The following is an 11,573-nucleotide window of genomic DNA, read 5'->3' as shown; positions in this document are numbered from 1 at the left end:
AAGTGGCCAAATTTTCTGCGGCTGCGATCAAGCGGAGGGCATTAGCTGTAAAAAAGTAAAAGACTTGACCCCTGGACAAGCCCCCCCATTTTTTTAAGTCTATACATATATTGTAGTGCATATATGTGTATATATGTGTGTGTGTGTGGGTGTGTGTGCATATGTGTATTGCTTTTATGTATAATTTTACAATTTTTAATTGACACCATTATTCCCTTTGTAAACTATTGTTGTTTTTTATGTTTTTTCTGGTCTATGACCGTAATAAATTTATTCATTCATTCATTCATTCATATAGCTGAGTGACATTCAACTATATCCTACTCAGAGTATACAACTGAAATACACCCACTATTTCTATGCTTGTTTTTTCTTAATATTTGCATATTTGTATGCACTGTTTGGTTGGAGAATTATGGAATTTGAAGTATAATTGAGTTTTGGTTCATTTCTTGGTTCAAGAACTGTGGATTATGTAGTTTCTCACTGAAAGAGAAGTATCTTAAAAATAAATATATTTGGAGGGGAGGGAATTAACCATTTATTAATTTTTTTTGCTTATCTTGTGATTTACTTCCTTTTCTTCTTTTCAGTTCCAGAGTTTGAATTTTTAACTTACCGGGCATGTACGTTTTCCAGTTATTGCCACTCAGGTGATTACAGCTTCAGTGCAGCTCAAGGTAAATTCCTTCAGCTGAAGACGGTCTGCTGCCAAACAGATGAGTGCAATAAGGAACCTGTCCACCGTGAGTATCTGCATCTCTGAAGGTCAAGGGCTTATAAAAACAGTGTTTTTTTCTGGCAGAACATGCTGGGACATAGTTCTGCCACTTTGGGAGGGGGGGGAAGGATGCAGGAGGCCTTGGGGACCCTATCAGACCACCTCCTTTCTTAAGCTGATCAAATTCTTCCCAAGCTTGGGAAAGCAGGCATGAGTCTGAGACAGGATCTTGGGACCCTGCTGCCTCCAACCCAAATCCAGGTGGGCTTTGGGGAGGTAGTGGGAGCACACTCAGACCCTGTCAGAGCATCATGCCTCCTGACCAAAGTTGAGCAAATGCTTCCCGGGCTTGGGGAAGTAGGCACTAGGCTATGACAGGAGCCAGGAACCCTACTGCCTCCTACCCAAAGCCCCCCATCTCCAGCAGAGGGGGCTCAGTGTCAGAGCACTTGGGCCAGTAAGCCAATGACAGGGGTTTCCCCGCGGGGTTGATAATCAGTTTGCCACCCTTGAAGTGGCAACATAATTGTGCTAACTGCCTCTCTAGGCTGATTCACTTGAAATAAATTCTCAGTAGACATATGTAGAAGTGTTAGAAATCCTTTGGCATATCACTTACAATAGAATAAAAGCGTATTAAAACTTGCATCTACTGCCTAAACATATGGATAGGCTAGTCTCAATGTTTATAGCAGGCGCCAAACACAATTCCAGCCCCCTTTTTCTGGAAAAAAACCACTGTATGAACCAATTATATAAGTGCCTAATAGTTGCAAGAAAAGTACATTGGTACTTCGACTTAAGTACTTAATTCGTTCTGGAGGTCCGTTCTTAACATGAAACTGTTCTTAACCTGAAGCACCACTTTAGCTAATGGGGCCTCTTGCTGCTGCCGCGCAGCTGGCGCACAATTTCTGTTCTCATCCTGAAGCAAAGTTCTTAACCCGAGGTACTATTTCTGGGTTAGTGGAGTCTGTAACCTGAAGCATATGTAACCTGAAGCCTATGTAACCCGAGGTACCACTGTATAGAAATCTGTCTTTTGGTCCATTCAGATGCAGGATGCAAGGGTCTAAGAAGTATGGTGGTTCATCCTTGAATCTGTAATGGGTGGAGTAGATGATCACCTCCTTACATACATCAGTCACATCTCAATCAAGCAGTTTGTGGAGCTGAAGGAAGAGAAGTAGAAATCCAGAAAATCTGGGAATCACTCTCCCCCATGTGCATTCTGGGCCTGCCCACTCCTTGCTTACACATAGACACACACACAAATACACACACACACACACGAGAGAGAGAGAGAGAGAGAGAGAAAAAGAGAGAGAGAGATTACCTCCAAGAGAATGCAGCTGTCTGTACATTCAGATACAAAGAGTTAGAATCAGAAAGCAGAGAGCTTGCCTGATATACTGCTACCAATTGAGAACTCCAGAAAATCCACAAAACAATAGTGTGCATGACAAAAGGTGAAACACAACAATATTTTTTATAAATGCTCAGCAGATATGTCTGTTCATCAAAGTTAATGGCAAATGAGGGTCAGAGCTGCCTGGGAGTGGGCCCTAGCCAACAGAATATCTGGGGCAGGTTACACAGGGGAGGATTCTCTGGGATGCCCGATCTCTGTGATCATGGGTAGGAGGAGGAGTTACTCTAAGGCCAGACCATGTCAATACTGAGGAGGCAGGTTTAATCATTATTTGACGACTACCTCTGCCTCCGGGTCTGGTCTTGACCGGAAGCATATTGGAATCAGCAAGGGAGACCCACATGACGTGAAGGTGCTGCCGTACAATGCCATGTCAATGATTCATAACACCACTGCCATCCATAACTTGATCATGGATGGGGGACTTGACCTGGCATGTGTGACAGAGACTTGGTTGGGTGATGCAGATGGGCCTGTGCTTGCTGCTGCTTGTCAACCAGGTTTCCTTTAGGCACAGCAACCCAGGTCATGTGGGCAGGGAGAGGGGGTTGCAGTGATTTTTAGGAAGTCATTAGCTTGGACCAGGCATCCTATTGGGAAGACCCAGTTTTATGAGTGTATGTTCTGGAAGCTGGGCAATAGGGGCAGTAAAGGATTCCCTGCTGCACCAAGGATTCCCAGGCCTAGCTACTTCAGGTCATAGTGGACGTGCTCCTGGATACACATAGTTTGGTTGTCCTAGGGGATTTTAACATTCATGCTGACACGACCTTATAAGGGGCCACTCCGGACTTTGTGGAAAGCATGGCCTCCATGGGGGTGTCCCTGAATAAATCTGGCCCAACTCATAGTTATAGATGTGCCTTAGGCTTGGTGTTTACCTCTATGAATGTGGGTGATTTGACACTAAGTAAAAGCGAAACAAGATCTCCTGGAATGATTTTCCAAAGATTTTTTGCAGATAAATTTGCTCGGATTCAGAAAGAGGTAGACTCCAACCATGTGAGTAGGGCTGGGGCACGAGAGTGCAGGAGTCCTGTTTAGTCTAGTTGCATGGGACAAATTCCAATCTGTTACCTCCGAGGATGTGGACAGGATGCTTGGACGAGTGAAACCAAGCACCTGTCTCCTTAAAAATGAGCTGGGAAGGTCTGAGCGATGTGCTCTGCATGGTGGTGAATGCTTCCCTCTGTGAGGGAGTCTTCCCAGCCCCACTGAAAGAGGCAGACATTAGACCGCTTCTTAAAAACACATCTCTGGACCCAGCTGATATGGCCAACAATTGCCCATTCTCAAATCTTCTTGGGCAAGGTGATTGAACGGGTGATTGCTGAACAACTCCATGCACGCCCGAAGGATGCATTTGGATCCCTTCCAATCAGGATTCAGGCCTCATCATGGGACAGTAACTGCCTTGGTCAAGCTGGTCTATGATCTCTGGTGGGCTAGGGACAAGAGTGAACGTTCTTTCCTAGTTCTGCTGGATCTCTTAGCGGCTTTTGACACCACTGACCATGATATCCTTCTGGACCATATAGACGGGCTCTCACTTGTGGGGTGCCTCAGGATTCTGTCCTCTCCCCCATGCTTATATCATCTATATGAAGCCGCTGGGAGAGATCATCAGGGAGTTTGGGCTGGGTGTTCATCAGTATGCAGATGATACCTAGCTCTACCTCACTCTTAAAATCTGACCAGGTGAAGGTCCTGTGTGAGTGCCTGGAGGTGGTTGGAGGACCTGTTTTAAAGCAAGGGGCAGCGGGGAGAAGATTGCTTCTCCCTGTTGCCTGCCCCGCGCGTGCCTTCCCCTCTGTCCCTGGACCTGTTTAAAGCAAGGGGCAGTGGGGAGAAGATTGCTTCTCCCCATTTCCTGCCCGGCAATCTCCGGGGACAGAGGGGAAGGCACGCGCGCCTTCCCCTCTGTCCCCGGACCTGTTTTAAAGCAAGGGAAGGGGCAGCGGGGAGAATTGCTTCTCCCCGTTGCCGCCCCTTGGTTCAAAAGGGATCCTCTGTCCCCTCTTTTGAAGCAAGGGGCGGAGGGGAGAAGATCGCTTTTCCCCGTTGCCGCCCGGGGAGAGAGGGGAAGGCGTGCGCGTTCCCCGGAGATTGCGGGGCTGGCAACGGGGAGAAGCGATCTTCTCCCCGCCGCCCCTTGCTTCAAAAGAGGTCCGGAGACAGCAGGGAAGACGCGCTGCGCTTCCCCCGGAGCTTGCGGGGCAAGCTTCGTTTTGCGAAGCAAGCCCATAGGGAAATGCGTCTTGCGAAGCGGCTAAGAAAACGAAAAACTCCTTCGTCTAGCGAGTTTTTCATCTTCCGAGGCGTTCGTCTTGCGGGGTACCACTGTACAGAATGTGGCAGCTAGACTGGTTACAGGGAGTGGCCACCGAGAACATATAACACTTGAAAGACCTACATTGGCTCCCAGTATGTTTCCAAAAACAATTCAAAGTGTTGGTGCTTTAAAGTCCTAAACAGCCTCAGCCCAGAATACCTGAAGTAGTGCCTCCACCTCCATCCTTCAGCACGGATATTGAGGTGCAGCGTCGATGGCCTTCTGACGGTTCCCTCACTGTGAGAAGAAAGGTTAAAGGAAACCAGACAGATGGCCTTCTTGGTAATGGCGACCTGTGGAATGCCCTCCCATAAGATGTGAAGTTTTATTCTGTTTTTAATGTTCTTTTGAAAGCCACCCAGAGTGGCTGCGGAAACCCAGCCAGATGAGCGGGATAGAAATAAATAATAATAATAATAATAATAATAATAATAATAATAATAATAATATCATTATCATCATCATCATTAATGCAGGACATAATGTGGAGGTAGCCTGTCCAGCTTGTGTCAGCAGCTACTAGAAGGCATGAAAGAAATCAAAATAAAAGTACAATAAAGAGAATGGGGAATGAGGTGTATCCATATGCTGACTGTAGCTTTTTATTATGGTAGTTCCTCCACGTGAAGATCTTTCCCCCAATGGTCTACAGTGCCCAGCCTGCTTCAAGACCACCGATATTAGGACTCCAAAGGATAAAAGTTGCCCACGTGAGGGATATGTCAGCTGCCTTGCCAATGAGACCAAGTGCATTCACTATTGCAGTGCTTTTGCATGTGAGTAATATCACCTGCTTCTGTCTCTTTCTCATTTCCAGAAAAGCAATGACTGATATTTGTGTATAGCTTTGATTTCTTTCTCTGAGGGAAAGGGCAATGCTCTAGTCCTGTTTTGGATTCCAAACTATCCCCATATGAAGAGCATAACAACAAGAGGGGACAGGCTTACTCATGTGCAAGGTTTTACCTTGTGTGTGACTGGAGGGGGGCACAAAGCACAGCAGATTCCTTACAGCACACCTTTGTCCTCTAATCCACAAGGAGGAGCAGAGTAGAGGGATACAGAGAAGGGTGCAGGACCAGCCAGCACATCACAGCTTTTCCTCACAGCAGTATGCACCATTTGGTGCTGGTCCAGAAGGACAGAACCACACACTTTGGCCAAAAAATCAAAAGTAAAGAAGTCTGGGAGAAAGAAGGGTTCTACCATGTACACCTCTGTTCATATTTCTTGGCAAATAAGTTGAACTGTATTAATTGAATCTTACCACATCACAAGTGTGCAAAAGAACTGCTGCCTTAGTCTAGCAAAATACATGTTTCAGTTCTAGCAACTCTCGGGTGGGCGCCATTGCCATTCTAAGAGAACAAGAGGGGCACTCATGTTGAGTTCTGGCACCTCTTTTTCTAGAAAAATAGCACTGAGACATAGGATTACTTCCTGTTCACAATGCAGCACCATGGTGTTAGCCAGGAAACCCAAATTCAAAGCTAGTGATACTTGGCTGTCAGATTGGTTGGTGAGTGTGTATTGTCAGTGTGTTGGTTGAGCTTTAATAACCACAGTCATCCCTATCCCCAAAGCGCTAATAAAGAACTCATGCAAAGGTTATACTTTGTGTTACACAGATCCTCATTCATCTCAAAGGCTCACATTTAAAGGCTGTGCAACTGAAGACTGGTGTGCCCTTAATGGAAAAATTGTAGCACACGGTAACTTTGGACTGATTCAAATTGAAGCAAATTGCTGGAATGCTGAGATTTCCTCAAAGAAAATCGACCTTGAGGGGTAGATACAAGACAGCAAAGCTCTCCTCCTTGTTAATTCCACCATTCATGGTAGCTGCAGAAGAAACTGGGAGCCTAGTGGTGAGAAGAGGAGCTCAGGCCTCATGGGTTTTCTTTTTCACAATTGGTGAAATTCATTATAAAAAAATAAACTCATCTGGCACATTGAATCTGTATTCTATATCTCTATGTTTTATATATGCAGAATGTGTAGAATGCTGAGAAAGGCATTTGAAGTAAAATATGAGAATTTGCATGTTATTTTGTTCAGCCCCACTTGCATGCCAAGGCCCTGCGACCCTTACAGACAATAAATACACAGAAAGAATTATTTTCGTTTATGGGTTCTAATAGGCCACAGCTTTATTGTTTACACATGCGGGTGCCATCATATCTTGACTCGCACCCATCTGCAGGGTAAATCACCAATAGGGGGAGCCCTATGACGTACATCAAATAGGGACCCTCTGAGGGCTCCCCATTGGAGCAGTGACATTCCAACAGCCCACGTCCAGGCATTGGACAGAATCCACACCCCCAGATCCCTTTAAGAGGATACCCTTAGTGAGGAGGGGCAGGCGAAGGCTACACCCTCCCATCCATCCAAACAAAGCCTCGCCCAATGCATAACCTTACAAAGTTGTGTTGATTGCTTCCAGGTAGGCAAAGAACAAATGGCTGGTGCCACCCAGCTGATCTTCTTTCCATTGATCTTCTATCCTGACCCAAATAAATTATTTCATTTTCCTTTTTACACAAAAATTATAAAAGTAGCCAACTATTTTTTATTATTAATAAATGGCAATGGCAATCCAGATATTAAAGAAAATGCAGACAAGCATCTATTGAAAGTGATACTACATTGGCAAGCTCACCACAAGCAAGAATACTAGGGTGGGGGGGTCATAGCACAAGGGAGAACAAACAACAAACAACACAGGGGGAGGTCCATTGTCAAGGATGTAATCAAAGAAATAACTTTACCTACACCATATCTCATAATAAAAGAAAAGGAATTAATTTAAATTAAAAAAAACAAAGAGAGAAAGAGAAAAGAAAACATCAAGGAAAAAACAAAAGGAAAAAGGAAAGGAAAGGAAAAAGAGAAATCAGCAATATATTTTCTCTAATCAAACATAACAACTTTACCTCCAATAACTTTCACAACCATTTCTCCATATTCAACAATAATAAATCTTTTAATATTTGTCCACAATTGTTTCTCCATTGTGATAAAATACAAAAATCATATCCCATAGTTCTTTAAAAGACCGGGAGCAGGGCCGCTGGTGGGTGACTTATGATTCTTTCCCACCCCTTGCCTTCCAAAGCTAGCAGCCTCTTTGCCTTATTTAAGCAACTTCTCCTGTGGTGTTGGGGAAGGAGAAGGAGGAGATGGTAGTGGCCATCAAATACAGTAAACTAGAGCTTTCTTTCCAGTACACCTATATCAAACTTCAGTGTAGGAACCTCATTCTCCACAGCCTTTCCAACATAATGGCGAGCTTGAAGGATTTATGTTTGCAAGGTTTGTGGTGGTCCAATGCCACCAAAGGTAACTTTAAGGGATGACACCCAGGGTGACCCACACCGACCTTACCCCCCATTCTCAGCCAGTGGGAGAAGGGGGAGATGGTAATGGTGGCCAGAGGGATTTGAAGGAGGGATGGACTTGCTCAGTTTAACTTTGAGATGTACCGTATTTACTCAACTCTAATGTGTCATCGAATACGGTATAATAGAGGATTCTTTCCATTATTGGACAATAATTAGTCCAGTTGCTGTGAACAGGAAGAAATTTTGTTCTTTAGATGTAAGGGTGGAATTTGGGGTCAAATCTCATGATAATAAAGCAAGTGCCAAATTAGGAGTGTAACTCTAGAGATCAGATGAAAAACTTTGTGCCAAAAGGTGTGGCGCACAGTACACCCCACACCAAAGGTGAAAGTAGGAACCTCATTCGCCACAGTCTTTGTAACTTAATGGTGAGCTTAATGGATTTATCTTTGCAAGGCATGTGGGGGATCCACACCACCAAAAGGTAATTTTAAGGAAAATTTCCTTGAGGTTTAAAGAAATTTGTTTTTAGAGATGGATTACGCCGTATATCCATGCTTTTTCACTTTTGAGGTTCCTATGTCAGTCTCCCATCTCTTCCGTGTTGCCCAGAAAGCTGTCTAATATCATACCATATATCACTGAAACTGCCTCTTTCCTGTCATGGCTATGTCTGTTACATAGCGATTCAAAAGCTGTCAAGGGTCTCAAGCCTTCACCATTGCATTCCAGAGGCTTTGAAAAGTGCATTGTTGATACAGTTGTAACCAGGACCATTTAATGCCTTTTGTCAATGTTACTTTGAAAAATGGGTTGTCCACCTTTTCGTGTTCCGTTTGAGGCAGCTTCAGGAAGGGCAGAGCACATACTGATGGTCTTGTGTGGGTACTTTCTCTCTGTGCCCATGCAATATCTACTTTGCCTTTCATGAGTGGCATCAATGATTTAATTTGGAAAGCTGCAAAGTATAATTCAAGATTGGGTATTCCTAGACGTTCTTTATTGCTATGTCTAAATAAGATTTTTTGACTGAATCTGGGTCTTTTACCTAATGAGATAAAGGAGATTAATTTGTTTTGCCATTTTTTAAGTATGTTGGTAAAACCTGAAACAGGAAAGCGAATTTAGGCAGAATTGACATTTTTATAGCTGCAATATGACCTAGCCAGCTAAGGTTTTTGTGCTTCCATTAAGACAGTTATTTATTACCATTTTGAGCAAAGACTTGTCATTTCTTCATTTTCATTGATTAAGATCAGCTGTAAAGATTATCCTGAGGTATGTAAACCCCCATGGGCTATTTTTATCTTTGACATTTCTGTCAGCTGCTTTTGAAATGCTGCATATTTAATTTGTAGTCCTGAAATTCAATGGAAACTTGTTGTGCTTTAATCTTTGAAAATGTTCTTTCAAAGATTAAAGCACAACAACTGGATCTTGCCCAATTACCAATGTATCATACGCAAGAAAATCTACTTTTTATTCAACATTTCCTATTTTCACTCCCTTCACAGAGGCAAATAGTTGTATAGCTAAGAACTTTATTGCCACTGCAAAAAGCAGTGGCGAGGTGACCCTGTTGAGGTTTCTTGGAGCATCATCATATCCATTTACCATGATTATAGCTGAAGATTTTGAGTAAATTTGTTGAATCGTGTGCAGAATTTTTTCTCCAAATTCTAATTTAGAAAGTAGGCGTTTCAAATAGGTCCCCTCAACTCTGTCAAACACTTTAAAGGCATTGAGTGAAATTAATGCCCCTGGAGTGTTTCCTAGCTGCAGGTCATAGATTATATCAAGAACTCTTATAGAGTCTGCTGTATTTCTTGAGGGTATGAATCCTGTTTGATCTGTGGTGATGTATTGACCTATGAAGATATTTAATCTCTTAACCATCACAGCTGTGAATAGTTTTGCATCCACGTTTATTAAAGCAATCGTTCTATATAAATCAGTTTGGTGGAGTCTTTCATTTATAACCATTTTTATTAATTTTTCAGTTTATACATCTCAAAATAAACATTTTACACATAACATATGACTTCCCTGCTTTCCCTTTCATGGTTCATTTTACTAATCTATCATAAAATTACTTTCTCCCAAAACCCATAGTCCTTTTTGTTGGGGATAATCCAAACTGAAATTCCCAGGTGCCAAAAAAGTTTATTCATGTATGCAAAAAATATGCCCTGTGTTTCGTTAGCCCAAAAATGGAAAGTTAGTGAGATCCCAAATAAAGAGGATTGGCAACTTAAGGTGACAGAATATACACAACTTGCAGATTTAACATATAGAACAAGAGAGCAAGAAGAACACACATTTAAAGAAGATTGAATAAATGGAGAATAACTCCATAGCTGAAAATGCTGGCAGCATTTATAAAAAATTAACAGAGTAAATAATTGACAGTGGATGTAAAAGTGGAAAATTGATTTGAATGGTTACAGTAAGAGAAGTCATTGGATATTTTAAAGTTTTATAAGGTTTATTTGAAATTGTAAAACAGAAAATGTAATAAAAACTATTACAAAAAATGTAGGTCTATTGACTCCAAATGTAATTTCATTGTAATGTTTCCAATATTCTTAACTGGCTGAATGAGGGACATTTCAAATTAACCATGTAGAATTATTAAATTACATATACTTGAAACAACAGTGCTGGGGATTTGATTTCTTGACGCATTTTTTTAATGCAACTGCTGCATTTAAACTTGTAAAATACATTAATTTTAAATACTGCAGAACTTCCTTCAGGTCCAATCTGTAAATCGAAACTTTTCTGATACATGAAAAACCAATACAGTGGTACCTGGTGTTACATACGCTTCAGGTTACAGACTCCGCTAACTCAGAAATAGTACCTCGGGTTAAGAACTTTGCTTCAGGATGAAAACAGAAATTGTGCTCCGGTGGCACGCAAGCAGCAGGAGGCCCCATTAGCTAAACACAGGAGTGGAAAGTGCTGTTGTACTTAAGTGTTGCTTATGTGCTTCCCATAGTCAACTAGTTGGCCATTGTGAGAACAAGATCCTGGACTAATTATAGGTGAATCTGTACATATCAGTTTCATTTAGTTTCTCAATTTTCAAATCTTAAGTCCAGCTCTCCTGATGCCCATATATATATAAGTTTCAGTGCTAATGAGAAATTACTTTTGCTACCCACTCTGCATATGCCATGCATAATTTTATCAATGTCTATTATAAATTCTACACCCTTCCAATTCTTCCAGTCAAATGTATGTATTGGTGAGCTATGGGGTCGAAACATGAGCAAAATCTTTGACTAGCTGATCCAGGAGAAGGAAAACTCTGATCCTGAAGCTCCTCTGAGATGATGAAAAGAATGCTAGTTAGGGGATGTGGGTGGCGCTGTGGGTTAAACCACAGAGCCTAGGACTTGCTGATCAGAACATTGGCGGTTCAAATCCCCGCGACGGGTTGAGCTCCCATTGCTCAGTCCCTGCACCTGTCAACCTAGCAGTTTGAAAGCACGTCAAAGTGCAAGTAGATAAATAGGTACCGCTCTGGCGGGAAGGTAAACGGTGTTGCTGTGCACTGCTCTGTTTCGTCAAAAGCGGCTTAGTCTAAAAAGAAAAAAAGAGAAAAAAGAAAGCTACTTGTCTGATTTCCACTCACCTGGGGAAAGGATGACCAGGTGGAGGTTTGTGCCTTCATAGCACTGTAATAAGCAAGAGCCAGGAAGAGCTGGACCAACACAGGCAACTGACACATAAAAGAGT

The 11,573-nt window shown here is 42.5% G+C and overlaps 1 long non-coding RNA gene across 1 annotated transcript; it reads left to right on the top strand.

Moving 5' to 3' along the window:
• The first annotated feature begins 642 nt into the window (after nt 1-642).
• Nucleotides 643-6,618, top strand: LOC309375711. Its single transcript, XR_014171012.1, has 3 exons — nt 643-746; nt 5,100-5,261; nt 6,114-6,618. It is a non-coding gene; the product is annotated as an uncharacterized lncRNA (long non-coding RNA).
• Nucleotides 6,619-11,573: the final 4,955 nt, after the last annotated feature.

This window comes from Podarcis melisellensis (assembly GCF_964234715.1).
Source record: "Podarcis melisellensis genome assembly, chromosome: 8".
Lineage (NCBI taxonomy): Eukaryota > Metazoa > Chordata > Lepidosauria > Squamata > Lacertidae > Podarcis > Podarcis melisellensis.
The sequence above is the reverse complement of the archived record's forward strand: the minus strand, read 5'-3'. Positions and strand labels throughout refer to the sequence as shown.